We start from the raw sequence: 18,269 nt of genomic DNA, 5'->3' as shown, positions 1-18,269 counted from the left end.
CAGTGTTTGAGTCTTCAAGTTTCCACTTCACACTTGTGTCAGTTGAATACTGGACCGGGATTGGTTTCCAAACCATTTGTGATGTCACAAACGTAGGCCCACCCCCTTAAAACTGAATTTTCAATGAGCACAGAGAAACTTTCCACTCTCAGCAGATGAAAGTGAAATCAGCCTTCAAGCCTCAAACTCTGCACACATACATCATTTTGCACAGTGAAGCTCAAACATCCAATATGGGAAGAAGAAGAAGAAAACTAAGAAGAAAAACAACAATGTTTGAGTGGGAGGTGGACTTTTAGGTAACTTCTCTATCTGACCTCCCCATGCCCCCTAAACTTCACCTTCTTTGCCCCACTAGTGATACAAATCTACAAATAGCCTCACACTGTTGTCTCTTCATATTTCATCCGTTCATGTTTTATTTCTGGTATGTAATGAGCATTGCGGCCTGGTGGGGGCTCTGTGTGGCCACAGACTTTTAGTCTTGTTTTTCACTTTCCAATTAACATCGGTGGATAAATTTAGGGGAGACCTCTCAGCTTGTCACAGTAGGAATGGCAACAATAACAATGGTAGTCACAAGTTCAGTGCCACTCATCTATACCCCCTGCTTTACATCTCCATCCTCCATACATGACAGGCGCCCCCCTCGTTCCGCCGCTGAGGAGCATCATAGCGGGGAGGAGCTCTCTTCTCGCGGGGCTCCTCCTTCCACTCCCTCCGTTTTCTTTCACTTGCCCCAAACACACACACATACACACTCATTGTATCCACCTCCTCCTCCTCCTCCTTCTACCACCAGCCTGCCCGATCGAGAGGGAAGAGGGGGGGAAAGATGATGAAAAAGGAGTAAAAGAGAGGAGAGCTGGTGGTGGGGTGGGGGGTCTTATGTTCTTACGAGCGGAAAAGGCGTCACACACCGGGTGCAGAGCGCAGGACGGAGGACGGAAGACAGGGATCACACAGAGAGCGAGAGAGAGAGAGAGAGAGAGAGAGAGAGAGGAGAGAGAAGACGGTGGGAGGAGGCGACAGCGGCTCGTAAACACGACAGAAAACGGCGAATAGGACGGCAGACACCCCCCACCGCCACCCCCGTGTCCCTCCTCATCACTCCATCTCCATCCTTTCTGCACCGTTTGGCTCATCACTGCGCGAACCAAAGCAGCTCCTTCTTTTTTTATTAATTTTAATAATCCAACTCGGTGTTTCGTAGAATAAATACTAGAGCAAAGAGGAGGGAAGAAAGGGAGGCTGAGCCATCACCGCCGCGACCGAAAGGATCCACAGTGTAGGTCCTGCTCGGGACGATCATCGGCGCATCGGATCCGGCGGATAAAAACCGGAGAGACGGGGCGAGAACACTGCGAGATGACTGTAGAGTAAACCCCGGCTGAAGCAGAAAGAAAAAAGGAAAGAGAGAGAGAGAGATACCCCGGCCCCCGGTTATCACCGAGTCTCCAGCATCACCAATGCGATGGCATAGCGGTTTCTGCAGCAAAACTACCAGACTCAGATCAGCAGAGCTCTCATCCACCATGAACCTCTGAAAGACATCCGACACAAGCACAGATGGGTAAGAAGAGATGCTCTGCTGTGTTTTCTTTTGTTTTTGTTTTTTTGTTTTTTAATAATTCCGGGATATAGAGGCTGGGGAGGAGGGTGTTGGAGGTGAAGCAGGGAGGCTTGTGACGTGAGGACCCCTGCCATTGCACTTACTGTTTTAAGACTGCAATGTAAAAGGGGGGGTGTATCCGTGTCTGTGCGTGTGTGATGTTGGATGAAGTTGCCTCTCACGAAATTAGGGAGTAAACGAACAGATGGCCCTCTGCTGCTGGTCAGCATGGATATAGCCCATATATATGCATCCCAGTGGATTCTAGTCTGTTCTATTTCTATTCTGTGCTGTCAGGTTTTTGGATCCTCCTGCTTGTGTGAGGTTTAGTTTTTTTCTATAAAAGAAATGCCTGGACATCTCAGCACTTAAAACCAAGCTTATAACCTATATTCAATACAGTTTAGTCCTTCAGTTTCTAAATTATTGACATATCTTGAGTGGCAGCATTCAGCATTTGATTCCTGTTTTAAACTGATGAAGCCACATTATGAGGTGAAAGTGTCTACTAATGTTGCCATGTTCCACAGGCTCCATCCTCACCCTCCACAGTCCCCCCCCCTTCCCAAACACCTGAGCCGATGGCAGCCGTTCAGCCTTGTCACCGCTACATCTAGCAATCCAGAGGAAAGCCCTGTTAAGCGTCACCTCGCCGCGTCTGAATCACCCTGCCCCTCGGGCGGGTTGTCTTCTGTATGCGGCAATTGCGAGCCCTGCTGACAAAAAAAACATTTTCATCTCCCGTCTACTTAAACCAAAACCCCACCACAACATCGCCTCCATTTCTAATTTCCCATGAGAGCAGGCTGGGCTCCCAAGGTGGTGCTCAGGGGTCAGGTATTGATCCAAGGGGGGGGGGGCCCAGATGGGATCGAGAATAAGAGGGTTTGTGTAAGCAGGCCTCTGATAGGCAGTTAAGTGCAAATTTAGTACAAATGAATGAGGAGGCGGTGGTGGGTGTTGTAGAGAAGCAGATGAAGGTTGTGACTGACTGTGTAGAAACAGTCTGTGGATCCCTCATTCCCCTTGATAACTACTGACAAGTTGCCCTCGAGCAAGGCAATTAATCAGCAATAACTCCATTAGAGCAGCTCAGCGGTGCAACAGTAGCAGACTGTAGCTGTACCTGGCAGCTCCCAGGTGTGAATGTGTGAAGCAGGGCATCGCTGATGAGCATGCTCAGTCAGTTCCCTCAGGATGAATCCAGCTTTTTAAAGATGCATGCCGGGTAGAGGTAATTATTTGAGAATCTAAGGTTGCTCCGAGAGAGATCGGTTCACATGCGCTTTGTGTAGAAGACATTTGAGAGATGCTGCTCTTGATTTGGTCCAGTCGAAGCCAGATGGCAGCGTGATGTATATGTTTTTTTACTTGTTTGGACAGCAAATTAGCCTTGGATCTGTACCTTACCAGGCAGTAAAGAGAGCAGAGTAGGAAAGAATTCGAGCTGGAAGAAAGCAGGAAATATATGCTTCACTGTGTTTGCAGCAGCATGAACAGAAGTAAAGGCCTAAAACTGCTCCTGTTTCTGCTCCGGTACTCTGTGGTGGCTCTCACCGTGGCTTTAAATGGTCGGTGGATGCCCCAACCAACATCCTAGATCCCCACATTTCAAAATAACAACATCAACAAAGACCACATCTCATGGGGATGCTGGCCTTTTCACTCCGTAGTGATGCTGATTCTGTGAGACAGGGCAGTGGGCGGATGTGTGTGTGTGAGGAAGGTGGGGCGGGGGGGGGGTGCCGAAAGAGGAGAAGAGAAATAAATAGAAAATGTTTTTTTGGGGGGGGAGTTTTGGATGCCACAGCTGGGAAGGGTACACAGCTGTCACACCTGGATATGTATGTTGTGTTCATTATAGAGAGACAGATTGAATAGCATGTGAAGTGAGAGGTCAAAGCAGGGTAAAATGGAAAGAATGGATGGGTGTATAGATAAGGATCTGGGTCTGCTGGAGGAAAGGAAAGGAAAGGAGAGGAGGGAGGGAAGGGATGTCATCCGGTCGTCTGTCTGACAGTGTTTGGACTCCAGTGATCCACCTGAGCCCCACAGCTGAAGTTCACGTCTTGTGCCAGATTACATTAAGAACACACTATTTATGATTTCTCTCTCTCTCTCTCTCTCTCTCACACATATACACTCAATTTCCCTTTCTGGTTGCTGTATTGTCTTGCCATGTAAATACATCTATGTTGCCAAAGCAAGAAGGGAAACAGTGGCTGAAAGAGGAAGTCAGATGACAGTTGGCTTAGAGCTGCAATAGTCGATCATCAGAAAATTAGCGTGCAACTGTTTTGATAAGCGATTTATGAAATCATTTTTTTGAAGAAGGAAACGTCAACATTTTCTGGTTCCAGCTTCTTAAATGTGAGTATTTTCAGTTTTCTTTAGTCTTCTGTGATAGTAAACTGAATATCTTTGGGTTATGTTGCATTTTGGACTTTGGGATCGACATTTTTCATCATTTTCTGACATTCTATAGACTAAACAACCAGTCCATTAATCAAGAAAATAATCGACAGATTAATTGATAATGAAAATAATTGTTAGTTGCAGTCCTAGTTGACAGGTCATTTGTCATCTATAGTGCAGTGTTCTGCCCCTAACAGAAAAGGGAGCTTTTCATCATCTAGCAGGGTCATAATATCTGGAAAACTGTCACTTTTTCCAGACTTTTGTCATATTAAACGCTAATATTTTTTTATATTTTTGACAGGTGCAGAGGAAAATTTGATGTCTTGGTAGCAGTGGTTACAGTTTCTCTCTCACCTTGTCAAAAACAGTGAGTCGGCAAATACTGGATAATAAGTAAATTAAGAGAAATGTATATAAAATCGTTTTTTTTCAAATCGGTACCTTCTGCAGTCTTTTTTAACAGACTGTCAGTTGTTGTATCACCGTGCAACCTTTTCCCACTCTTCTATTCTTCCTTTTTTTTTCCCTCTCACACAGCTCTTTCATTATGTTGCTCCCACAGTTTTTTTTTACCGCCCGCGACTCAAGTTGCAAGGCCGAAACAAATGGCTTTGCTGGCACACAGAGAGGCTGTCGGTTAATATTGCCAGAGGTGATCTGGGTATGCAGAGATCAGCAGCCTCTCCCCCCCCCCCCTCCACAGCATCCTGTTTTGCAGGCTTTCTCTCTAAAAAGACGACCGCAGTTCTTCTAGGAAATAAGATTTTTGCTCTGAGTCACTCAGTAGTCAAAAATATACTTTTTAGGCCACAATCAGATGACTTTTAATTCATTGACCGGAGAGTTTCTTCAGTTTATAATCCAAATTTAGGCCTCAGTCTTTTCCCAACTTCTTTTTCTTTTTTTCTTGAGAATGTAAGTCTGCAGGAAAAGACCACACAGCCAGGCTTGTTGGTGTAAGCAGATGGACGGACATCTGACATCTCGCAATGTGGGAACACCAGCAAAGCGCAGCAAAGACAAAGTTTTGCATAGCCAAAGTAAATTTCTTGATCAAATTAAGGACGCAACCTGTGAATCGATGACTTTTGTCTGGGATCGTTATTTTACTAGTAAATGGGGCAGAGTGGATTTAAATCCAAGCCAAATGCAAAAGCCACAACCAAAATAAACCTTTCCACCACGGTAGGATCAGAAAAGACATGATTTAGGGATATTTTACAACCTTGAACGTTGAATTATTTGCACAGTATTACAGAGAAAAGAACACTGAAACAAAAGATTTTAAAGAAAATTGTGCTTGAAAAACATTAATAGATTAATTGTTGTAACTATTTTATCAGAAAATAATGAAAAATGACAAAGATACTGTCTTCAAATGTCTTGTTTTGTCCGAATAACAGCCTAAACCCGAAGATGTTCAGTTTACCGTCATATAAGCCAAATAAAAAGCATGAAATTGTCACATTTGAGAGGCTGAGACCAGCTATTTTTGGGGTATTTTTCCTTTTAAAAAAAAGAATAAAGTGATTATTTGATTATCAAAACAGTCAGTGTTCATTTCGTGTGGATCAACTAATCACTTAATCGAGTAATCCTCGCAGCTTTAAACAGAAATGAAACGTAAAGATTTTGGCATCAAATCCCAGCAGTGAGATGTGGAAAGTGGTGCAGGGGAGTGGTTCCTGTCTGTGACTGGAAGGTTGCTTTCTACTTTGTCTTTTGTGTGTCTGTAATCTCCTGTCAGAAACTGAAACTAGTCTGCTCTCAAGATGCAAATTGGACCGGTAACTCACTTCCTGGAGACTCCTGACGTTGAAAGATTGTGGCCTCCGGAAGCAGCTTCACATGAGCACAGAAAGGGATTGTGGTTATATTCACTTGTTTAGATGAAGCTGCTGACTACGCTAGACGAGAACGGAGAAGCGGCAGAGAAATCTTCGAGTAAATGCAGAAGGATGTGTGACTCGCAGTCGCTGCGATTGTAGATTACCTGTCTCTCCTCACTGTGAGAAGTTCTGGGTTGAGAAATTAGAGCAAAGGTTGAGTGAAACTGAATGATGCGGGAGGCCATATTTGTCCCAGCAGCTAGTGTTACTTCCTGCCTGGGGCGGTCTTTGGGATAAATATGTTCTTTATTCCGCTGGAAGTCAGTAGGACAAAGGGATGTTTTCAGTGCTGAGAGACAGAGGCAAAAAATCCTGGTGAGTGCTAAAGTAATTACAAGACATAGCTCAGCGGAGAGTGAAAAGAAAGAGGGGAGGGGTGAAAAGAAACATGCAGCAACAGGAGAGATGCTGAAAAAGAATCAGTTTGTGAGCGTTTTCTCGTCAGGTTTCTTCTTCTTGCGCGTGTGCACCTCGTCGCCTGTTGTTTTCTGTCTTTGACTGGGATCATACAGTAGAGTCGCTCTCTGTGTGCATCATTACCGCTGTGGGTGTAATCTCTGCGGCGCAGGCGGGGTCGTGCCAGGCTCCAGGATGTCTAAACAGCACCGAGCTAACCCCACCGACAGGTTACGTACGGCTGAGCACAGACCGAAGCTGCTGCGGCTGCTGCTGCTGCTGCTGCTGCTAGGGGAATTAAGCTGTGTTCCACCTCTGATCTGGCATCTGTAGACACACATACACACTCTCGGACACACACACACACACTACCGGGTTCCTGGCTGTGCTTACGCTATTCCTGGAGAGAGAAACGCACACAAAATACATCCTTTTTTGACATCTATTTCTGCGCTTTTTGTCGTGCAGTGTTGTTATAATTTCACTTGACTTATCAGTCCTGCAGTGAAGTTCTCAATCTCTCTCTCTCTCTGTCTGCCCACACACCTCACATACACAAATTAGATGCACTACATATCCCGCATCACCCCTCTGCCCACACACGTGCTGTAGATCCCAGTGTTGTGTTTGAAGACAGAAAAGAGGAGGATGGAGAGGAAAAAAAGGGAGGAAAGAGATCTCAGAAAACGTCTTATTTCCTGGTTTCCCCCCCCCGCCCCCTCACCTCAAGAGCTCTCATTAAGCAGTCAGATGGCGTCTGATGGCTCGATGCAGGAAGAGCTCAAAGTTTCCCCCGTCACTAACCTGCCGTCACCCGACAAGCTGCAGAGATAAAAATATCATTGCGCAGCTCAGCACATGAAAGGTAGCAGCGCCCTGGTGTTCTACTTTGACTCTGAAAAGCTCAGACGTTACTGCAGACTGTGAAGCTGGTGTTTTTAGGTGCACAAGTAGAGGATATTTTTTTTATGCAAGGTGTGCCCGTGCGCAGGGGATTTAATACGAGGATAATGTAACAGGTGCCAGACGTGTCAGTGTTTTGTTTCAGGGCAACACCTCCAGTCGTTTGGCAGCGATTGTTATTTAGACTGACCGGATTTTGAAGCAGGAAACTTCAATCATTAATTTCTCTCTGGGGTGATGACATGACGGCAGGCTGAGCTGATAAAAAGAGATTTTGATGCGTGATGACACAGCGAGCCTCTGCAGCTGTGTAAGAGCCGGGCGTTGTATTGATATTTATAGGAAGTCGTCTACTGTTGTAATAATTTTTGATTTATTTATTTATTTTCATCTTGATAGACACTGATGTCTAAATTAACAATAAAAAGCAACATCCATGGTACAACTTCCTGTTATCATGCAATCCAATGTGAGGAACATCATACTAGGGCTACACCTAACAATGTTTTCATTATTGATTAATCAGCCGATTAGTCTCTCGATTAATCAATTAATTGTTTAGTCTATTTAATGTCAGAAAAAAAGTGAAAGTTAACACATTCAAGCCATTCGACCAGAAGTCCAGAACCCAAAAATACACAAACAAAAGCATCAAATAGTCACATTTTTGCTGGAAAAATAGTTGCAGGTTAATTTTCTGATGATCGACTTATCAATTAATCAATTAATTGTTTCAGATCCAGTCAGAAGTTTGGACACACCATCCCATTCTTTTGAGTGAGAAAGTGTGTCCAAACTTTTGTCTGGTTCTGTATATGAAGTGTAAATGCTTAGAAATGCAACAGTTTCTCAGTTAATTGATGAACTGATAAGTTAAGCAACAGGAAATTGTACGTCAACCATTGTGATAATCGAACAATCTTCTCAGTCATTGCTTTCAACCACATGTTGCAGCCTTCCTTTAGTAAGTGGACCTTGAGTTAGCTAAGATTTTTAATTGACACATACTTTAATAGATGCGCTGATGTGTACTACATTCAATATTGGAAAATTTTTGTAAGTAGATATAGTTTGACAAAACAGTCTTAACTCATGGTCTCTTTTACTACCTTTTTTTCCAGAGCTTTCAACCACATCTCACTGTCTTACTTTAGTAAGTGAAGCTTGTTTTGTCATAGTTAATAGATACATGAGTATATTTAATCTTGGAAACTTTGATTATAATCTACAAGCTATTTATAGTTTGAATAAACAATCCGAACTCAAGGGCCATGCACTAGCTTTTACTCACGCTAACAACATCTCAGTCTCACGCATGTCAAACTGCTATTTCTGAGGTCAGGAATGAACCTTTGTGCTCATATATTGGTATATTGTCTTATGCAGCCCCTGATTTGCATGTATCAGTCATTATTATCAGTTATTATCATAATAATGTTACAACAGCTGCTCATGTTAAGCTGAGCTGATTCGATATGGTTGTCACTTGTGGTTTCCCTTTGTGTTGAATCACGTTTGCGAAGTGTAGATGTATTTTTTATAACCCCAAATCACAACTTTGACTCAGTGGATGTTACAGTCTGTACAGTATGCAAAACCCTCTATCCTTGCACCCATATTATAATCGTAATAAGGCTTCCATTATTATGAAGTGATTTATTTTTGGATGTACAGTATCTGCTATTTCTGTCAGTCTGGAGTTGTTTACCGTACACACTGAGGACCAGATCGATCACTGTCACAGTGTGTGCACTTCGCTCTATGTGCTCTGTGTTTAGAACAGCATTTAGCATCCTGTTCCTTAACTGTGACCTTGCCTAAGTGCCATCGGCTGGCCTGTAAAGATTACCATCAGACAAAAAACAGTTTAACAAGGATCCTGCAGGTGCCCACATCATATCTGCTGGCCTGACATAAAGATGGTGGGCTTTTGCTAATAATGCTTGAGACAAACAATGTCGCATCAGTGGCTACAGTGGTCTGTTTAAAGCACGGACTTACAATGCAGTGTTAGTCCCACTTAATAAGCCCTCCACATGCTCTCTCTGTCTCACACAGACACAAACACACTCTGTCTCAGGTGGGGTCTTGAGGGGGCAGCTGTTGTGATGATGAAGTATGGATTTCTGCTCTTGCAGGTCAAACTGAGTGTGCCTGGGCTTTATGCGGGGGTGGATGAAGAGCACTCCACACACCGCTGCTGTTTGTCAAGGACCTGACTGACGGTCAGCATTGCAACTTTTTCCTTCCTTAACTCCCCCCCCCTTTCTCCTTTGCTGTTCAGAGGGAGCTCCCCTTTTCTAAATAAGGCAGTCTCTCCCTCCATGTCCTCACCCCCCACCCCCACCCCCTCCTCCACACACTGCCACTGTGTCTCCTGTCAGACCGCCAAGCTGAGTTTACCACCAGGCCAAAATAGAAGTTGTCTGTCCTTGAGTATGTCTCACTCTCTCTCTCTCTCTCTTTCTCTCAGCGCCCCGCTTCCTATCTCACCCGCTCTCATCTTTTCCCCCCCCTGCTTGGTCACCTCAGTGTCACCTTACAGCCATGTCCCACCGCGCTCCCACAGGAGACTCACCTCACAGGGAGGAAAAATGGTCCTGACCTGTGCTCGACCCAGCATGTGTGTTTATCGAGGCTACAGTGCCGGAACGTACCACTGCTGAACAATTTATAGGGGGTGCCGGTTGGAAATCTAGCACAAATTAGACCTGGGTCAAAGATGAATATGCAGATATTTCTTTGTGTGTTTAGTCTGTGTGTGTGTACCAGATGGTTGTTGTATTATGCAGGAGAAAACGTTTACTGAAGAGAAAGTTAAAATGATGAAATATTGAGTGTAATTCTTTGCCCCGCTAAGGACAGTTTTGATCAGGTCAAAAGACGTCTATGCATCTAACTGTGCTACATTTGGCTGAAAAGTCAGTCCATTTTACATATAACCATTGTTTCAACAGCATTTTAGTGACTTTTTTGAACCCTCACAACCCCAGAACATACAAATCATAATGTACACATCATACACCTACACCACTGGAGTCACTGTGATTCTCTGTTTTCAGTGATATTTGTGACGTCCAACAAGAATAAATGTGCACAAATCTCAGTAGAAATCATGTTAAAGGTGCTCTTAATAACATCAAATATTACCACATAATCACCAAAGTTTGTCTTTTAGTATCAAAATTAATTAATTTGTCTGCACAACAGTGGTTGTGTTGGAAAATTGCTAGCAGCTAATGCAGTGTAGCTTTTCATGTTAAAGATTAAAGAACTAAATATTTGTTCAGACAGAAAGTGAAGCAAATTTTCAGCCACATCTTAAATGTGCAAATTTTGGCGCTCAACCATTTGTCCAGTCTGTGTTTATTCATTCCTAAACAGCCAGTATACCAACTGTACAGACGCTAGCTGTAAGCTAAGCTAGCTGGTTTTGTATCAGCTCAACCTCTGACTGAACTCAAAACTCACAGATAATAATAATAGATAATAACCTCAAAGATAAGTGCATTTTTTTCTCCCAGGTTGAAATATTGTTAAGTTGTGTGAATGTTTCTGTGAATGTGTCATTTGTCAGTTCAAATTTTCATCTCTGAACATCCACTTAGGCTACATCTTTTGCAATCCTGCTGCTTAGCTTTCCGTCTGAACACACCTTACGACTAGAATGTCCTGTCAAAATGGTTTGTATTGCCACTGATATTCTCCTCTATCTATTCATATATGGATAAACGGATTAGAGCTGCAATGATTAATCGATAAGTCTATTAAAATTGATTAACCATTTTGAGTCATTTTCTGAGGAAGAAATTCTCCAGCTCCAGCTTCTTAAATGTGAATATTTTCTAGTTTCTTTAGTCCTCTATGATAGTAAACTGAATATCTTTTGGTAGCGGACTGTTGGTCGGGACAAAACAAGACATTTTAAGTTGCATTTTTCATTTTATAGACCAAGCAAATAATTGTTTAATTGAGAAAATAATCAATAGATTAATTGATAATGAAAATAATTGTTAGTTGCATTTACTGTGTGATGTGCAGTTTGGATATACCATCAGAAAAATTACATAAAGTCTATATAATGTAGATATCTATAAAAGCTAGACGCTTACTGCAGATGTTTACTGGATGCGATGACAACCTTGGTAACACTATCTGTACCGTCCTCTTACTTCAAGGCAGTTTGAGCAAATACTGAGAATTATTTGCAAATGCTGTTGAAGCCACATCCCGTGATACTTCTAAGTAAATTTAGAGAGGCGGGTGGCAGTGGGTGAGAGTTCAGTGTGACCTTGTAGAAGATACCGCTAACCACAGTGAAGGTCATTTCCATTTGTGTTACTTTTTTTTTAAAAATGTGCAATCATTGTTAGCTTGAAGGTCGTCTCCCATGCCACAGACACTCACATTTGACACACTTGGTTTATCGCCTACTGCGAGCCCGCAGCGTTATCCTAAAATTACTCTGAAAAACAGCAGACGATGCTTACGCTGTTTCCCTTGAGCCCGAAAGATGAAGACATACACTGTTTTTAACTTGTCAAATCCAGATAGGTGTTAAGAACAATAAAGCTTTTTTTTTTTTTCTAGGATGAGTGCTGGACAGAGTGAGGTTTTGTGAGAGAGGTGGAGGGAATGTGAGAAATATTCGTGTCATTTTACCAGCATGAAATCTTTTCTAGCATACACTCAAGTGAAAAGGAAGAAAACAAGAAATAGAGAAGAATATATTAAGATCAAGGCCAATAGAGCTACAGAGCAGAGAGAGAAGAGGGGGTTGGGGGCGGACTTATGATTCATTTTTTAACAACAACAAAAGCAGCTCTCCATTCAGCATGTTTCATACAGTAAGAATGACAATGACGTACGGTGCAGTCATCGCGTGTACTTTTCATTTTGGCTGTTAAGAGATACCTACGTCAATGAGGAGTCTGTCAATGGTTAGCGCGAGGGAGGTGAGACTTGAACAAAAGCAAGGACGAGCGGCTCGTCTGTGGATGGATGGATGGATGGATGGAGAGAACGAGGGTAAGAGGAAAGATATTTTCATCAGGATTATCCTGCAGCAGAGAATCTCATCTGGGAAAGTGGCCCAGTGCTTACTGAACACTCAAACACACACACACACACACACACACACACGCAGCCTCAGGAGGCTGCAAAAACAGGAAAATCTCTGCTTCACCTCAGTTTGCCCAGGAAAGCCCCTCTTTTGGGCTGCTTGTTACACTGTGGTCCCTCCAGAAAGACTCTGCTCTTGGATCTTAATATATCATTCTGTGAATTTCTGAGCGTGTGTGTGTGTGTGTATGTGTGTGGTCTATCCGTCTGTTCTTCCCTGTTGAATCTCAGTGGAGTTCCTCCTACTTGATTACACTGTTTATTCGCTGTGCGTCCCCAAAAATCCTGCCCACCCGACATCAAGCTGCAGGAAAACTTTGATAGCATTGTGGTGTTTTATATTCCATGACTGTAGTTAGCTACACATGTGGACTTCAGGCCAGATGCACAAGACTCTGTGCAGATGAAAGACCAAAACAATACATTCACAGACGTAGAACTGTGTAGCGCCAGAACGATTAGACAACAAATCTGATAATTGATTCTCCATTTACCTCATTTATTAATCATAAATGCCAAACACTCACTTGTTCCAGCCTCTAAACATGAGGATTTGCTGCTTTTTTAATGTTTCATGTCACTGAAATGAAATAACTTCAGGGTCTGGACTGTCAGTCAGATAAAACAAGATAATTAATCTGACTTTTTTATGTATTTTGAGGGACGTTTTTTGCCTCTATCGCAGACATAAATTGACGGGAGAGAGAAGAGAGGACACTCTAACTACATTGGGTCAATATCTTTCCACTTACTTCCAGCACTTATGATGCCCCATTTTTTGACATTTATTGGCCATTAAACAATTATTCCAAAAATAAGCGACAGATAAATCATCAGTTGCGACCCTTTAGGGCTGCAACTAACGATTAGTTTCATTATTACTCTTTTTTTTTGATTAATCAATTAATTGTTATGTCCACAAAATGTCAGAAAATAATGAAAAATGCCCAAGATGATGTCTTCAAACGTCTTGTTTTGTTGGATCAACAGTCCAAAATCCAGAGGTTTACTTTTATGTATGACACAAACAAGCTTCAAATCTTCCCATTTGAAAAGCTGCAACCAGTAAATATTCAGCATTTTTCCTAGCAAATGGCTAAAACAATTAGCTGATTATGAAAATAGGTGACAAACAACTAATAGATCAATCGATGCAGGTTTACAACCCATTAATATGCTAATGTACTCTTATCATCAGATGCATAAAGCCACATAAAGGCATATAAATGCCTCCCTCACAACCATGATTCTTTATGACAAGGACAGCAAAGAAACTGTCCTCACACATGACTGTTAGACACAGCCGCTATTTATAGCACCTGTACTCACACACCCACTCAGTGATTATCTATACAACTATATTATTATTATCTAATTATCATCAGGCGTTGGAGAGGTAATCAGCATTCTAAACGTACATGATGATGTGATAGAAAAACATCCTGTAAATAAGAGTGCATGCATGCAGTGACTGGGGCTGTTAGAAGTAGCATTAGTTGCTAACGCTAGCGCCTTATGTTCACTGCAACTTTCGGTAACGTCCTGTCAGGGCACGCATCGCCCTCTTAAATGAGTAGTGAGTAGTGAGGTGCCATTGGGGAAATTGAAAGTCCTCCTTCATCCAGAAAGCTTATTGTTCCTTCACTTAGACGTTTAGATTTTACTGCGCAGGATGATGTATGTGTGCAGAGTTTGGCACCGGCCTGTTTTCACATTCATCTGCTGAAAGTGGAAAGTGTCCTACGAGCGTGATTTGTGACATCACAACAATTGACTTAACGGTGAGGTAAGAGACATCTTCAGCAGTTTACAACTTTTTTAAACTATTCATAGGTTCTGGATTTTTTTTTTTCCATGAAGAATTCAGGTCTGATCTGTGGTTGTGTATTGGTTCATCTTTCCTGGTAATCAGTAATGATTCCTGGTCATCAGTAATGATTACCAGGGAAGAATGAATCAGCTGTAGTTTTACTTTCATTTTTAACAACAATATTCATGAGGAGTTTTCATTGTTGGATTAACTCTTGAGTGCCAGTAAAAGAGCTGCGTGTAGGCAGAGATTCACACTCTTTTCCACATACTAACGCTCTTATTTGGAGCGACCTACAGTAGCTGTAGGATAGTAGGTTAATCTTAAATTCTTTCATTGCTGACACACATGCGGCCAGCAGTAAAGATTAAAACATACCGAGGTTCTGGTTTTCTTACAGCCGACAGTATGAGTTGTCGTGGACCACATGACGCTTCCTGTAAAATGAGTCAGTTGACATTGAACCAAATTTCAAAATCTGTTTTGTGTTTGTGTTCAGGTTGGGTTTCAATGTCATATTCAGCTGTCTTCACTTAAAACCGCTTCGACATGCAGAATGACTGGTAGCTAACTTAACAAATTAACACTTTTTCTATGTGGCATGCTGGGAAGAGGTCAAATGTTTGTCTTCAAAGCAGCGTGAGACCAGAATGGAACTGTAGGACTGACTTTTATTTAGACGTATTCTTGCTCTATTAAAGACTTTGTAGTGATAACAATGTGATTTGGTTCTTTTTTTTTATCATGATCCGTATTGGCTGCTTTCTTCTACACGGTCCATTATCACTGTTATAGTTGAAACCCTGCAGTGGATGAAAGATTATGATGTGTTTTTTTTTTTTCTATTTGTTCTTCATATTAAAATGAAAACCATTTCTGAAGGTGTAGAATTTAATTTAATACTTGATCCGTGAGGTTTTGCTTAAAACCGTGTATTGACTTTGTGATATTTCACTTTCAGATTATCGCCACAGCTTGCGAAAGTGTAAAATTCTACTTTCCTTCCTCCGGCTTGTTGTAATCACCTGAGGCTTGGATTTCATTTAGTCTATAAGCCAAGTATGGAGGAGCTGTGTGTGTGTGTGTGTGTGTGTGTGTGTGAGTGTTTGTATGTATGTATGTGAAAGAGAGGGAGTCAATGGATGATGCATTTTAATGAGGATGGTGGGATGTGGGAATATTCATCATATCACACCTCGCTGTCTCCTCATGGCATCATCTTGTTAACAACATAGTTGCATATCATTAGTTGGATGTGTGTGTGTATGTGTGTGTGGTGTGTAATACTGCTGTCGTGTGTCTTTTGTTAAATGAATTACAGATCTGGGTGTAGAGCAGCTGGGTGGTCTGATGGTTTGACACACCATCCCATAAGATCACAGCTTCACTTCCCACCGTCGCTGATAAGATTATCCCCACTACAGAGAAGTGGTTTCCAATCAAGGCACTAAAACCAAAGCTCCTGACTCTCTGTGACCTCTGACCTCTGCTGAAACAGGTATAGCCGCATCTCTGAGCGATGTATAAAAAAAAGACACACATTCTAAAATCTCACTGTCTAAAAATGGAGAGTCTTCTCATGGGGAGATCGTAACTAAAACATAAACCTAAAACATTTTAAATGTGAATATTGATTTGACAAATATTTTAGGCTTTACAATGTTGGAGAAGATCAATATGACTCAATGTTTTTGGGATCAATATGATAATATACTTGAGTGTGTTCAGAAGCTAAAACTTAATCCTGTGTGTGTGTGTGTGTGTGTCTTGGCACTGTAGTCTATAACTTTGCCTGCTCTAGGAAAATTTCAAGGAAAGGAAACTGAGTACAATATGTAGGGAGGGATGTGATGACTTCTAGAGTTTCAACAGCCATGTTCATATTCAGCCTGTATTATTATTATTATTAGGTCATCATACCATTAAGTAATAGCTTTCCTATAATTAGAACAGCTGTATTGACCAGCTCTAAAATATTTATTTCACCATAGTCACAAAATAGTCTGTATAGGCCGAGTTTTACAGCTACATTGTCATCATCCTTTCAAATTAGCTGAAAATCATATTTTGAAAAATCAAATTGGCTTAAAGTTTGATTATTCTGGTGGTGTAAACTATAGAAGCTGTATAAATGCAGCAGTAGTGGTAGGTTAGTGAAATTGTGTTCCTTGGTAAGCTATGAATAGGCAAATGGACAAACAGGCACATTTCATGAACTTACAGTACTGGCATCTGCAGATATTTTTTGTAAACAATCTGTTGATAGTATCAAGAATTTTCATATCATCCTTCACTTTTTGTTTATCTATATGACTGCTGCACGTATGCAAATGATGTGGTGTTATGCGTACGTATGCTGAAGTGGTACTTTGTCTAGGGTCGGCAGGTCAACTATTTGCAAGGCAAAAACTCATAATTATGATAACATGACAGCATGAGTACAGCCTCACAGAGCTGCTAGCATGGCCGTAGACTCTTCCTCTTCATTCCTGTTTAACCGCTGGTTGATCCTCTAGTGATAAAACCTCCGACCCTTGCAGGACAAGTGTGACATGAACTCTACCCCGGCACCCTCCGTGAATGCTTTCTCATATTATTCCTTTTTTTTTTTTCTTAAGAAATGTAAAAAGAAGCGAGTAAGGAATTCCAGAGTCATAGTCAGTAAAATGTTTAGACCCCCAGTTGTGATCTTTGACACAAAATGTATTGATTCAAACTGACATGTTAAATTAGAAGCACATGCTCAACATTTTCCATTAAGCCAGGAACACACTGCATGGCCTAAAGCCTGATTTTGTTGTATCCCAAACATATTACTGGAATTTGGATAAATTCTGTAGTTTGTTAATCTGCGATTATCAGTCAGTAAATATCTTTTCTCGCTTGTTTAGGACTTTAAGTCTTCCTGTGTGTTGCCAGCATAACAATAAGCCCGTATAAGAGCAGCTCAGCTTCCTGTCCTCCCTGCCTCATAGTCAAATACAAAACACAAAGAGTTTTTTTCTTGACGTTTTTGCTTCACTGGTATGTTCTGTAAAGGTTGTGTAAACAGACACCTCTCTCTTTGACAGTGTAACTCTGTGGTGGATACCTGGAAGACAATGGTGAATGGGTCACGGCTATTATCTGGCAGGAACGGATTGTGCAGAAAGGTCATGTGAGAGATCAGGTGTGTGTTTGTGCACTTCTGTAGCATTTAGGTCACACACTACAAACAGGAGCCAGCTCACATTTAACAGCGGTGTGAGGTGAGAGGTCAGTCTTACGCACCTTGCCAGTAATCGGAGACGAAGTTTAAGATCCGTGACTGTTCAAACAATGTGTACGTTTCAGATTGTATGTATGAGTTAAAGACACCGCTGCAGGCTACTATAGTCAGTCCGTCTTACTTCACTGACAAACATTTAAGGCGCCAAACAAAACGCCGGTCGTATCAGGTAGAACGTCTCATTTTACACTTTTTGTCTGCAAATGTCAGATAATATTTGTGTCAGTGGATCACTGATGTGACCAAAACATACCAAGTTTTTCATGTGAACTATGTAATTTAGTACAAATCAAAGGGAATACATGAATGAAAGAAAACCTCCATTTACCGTAAACCCAAGTAAACATTAATACATTATTCAATGATTATTGGAAACTTTATTCTCTGTATGTGCTTAATTGTATGCATACCTGTAAATACATTTCACATTGTTGCATGTTCAGCTGACTAAATGACTCTTAGTCATGCTAGCAATAAATTTGAGTTAAATGTAAATGTACCAACTGAACATTGTCTCCTATAATTAATATCAAAACACATACGGCACCAGTCAAAGGTCTGGACTCACCTTTCCCATTCACTTCAATGAGAAAGCGTGTCCAAACTTTTGACTGGTACTGCAGTTCTTTTAAGGAAATGCAGAGAAATGTGGAGGAAGGTCACTGTTATGAACCCATAAAATAACATTTTCCTTATATTTAGTAAATATTATTTTTTATTATACCATCGGATTATTTTTATTGTCATATTTATCATAATCATTACATTATGATGTAATTGAATAAAGTGCAGCCCATTCTTTATATTTTACATAATGTTAGGTATGTTATGTAATTGTAAAATGTACCCTTG

General features: G+C 41.5%; 1 protein-coding gene across 2 annotated transcripts in view; it reads left to right on the top strand.

Moving 5' to 3' along the window:
- Positions 1–485: 485 nt before the first annotated feature.
- The window catches only part of mgat3b (beta-1,4-mannosyl-glycoprotein 4-beta-N-acetylglucosaminyltransferase b), a 79,009-nt gene continuing 61,225 nt past the window's right edge, over positions 486–18,269 (top strand). The window contains exons 1-2 of one of the 2 annotated variants that reach the window (XM_067585389.1): positions 486–1,573; positions 9,357–9,443. The gene's annotated coding sequence lies outside the window, so the exon portion shown is untranslated. The remainder of the gene's footprint in view (positions 1,574–9,356; positions 9,444–18,269) is intronic. The other variant, XM_067585388.1, reaches the window with a different exon arrangement.

Source organism: Thunnus thynnus, chromosome 3, assembly GCF_963924715.1.
Source record: "Thunnus thynnus chromosome 3, fThuThy2.1, whole genome shotgun sequence".
In the NCBI taxonomy this organism is placed as follows: domain Eukaryota; kingdom Metazoa; phylum Chordata; class Actinopteri; order Scombriformes; family Scombridae; genus Thunnus; species Thunnus thynnus.
Note: the sequence above shows the minus strand (reverse complement) of the source record. Positions and strands in the feature narration are given on the sequence as shown.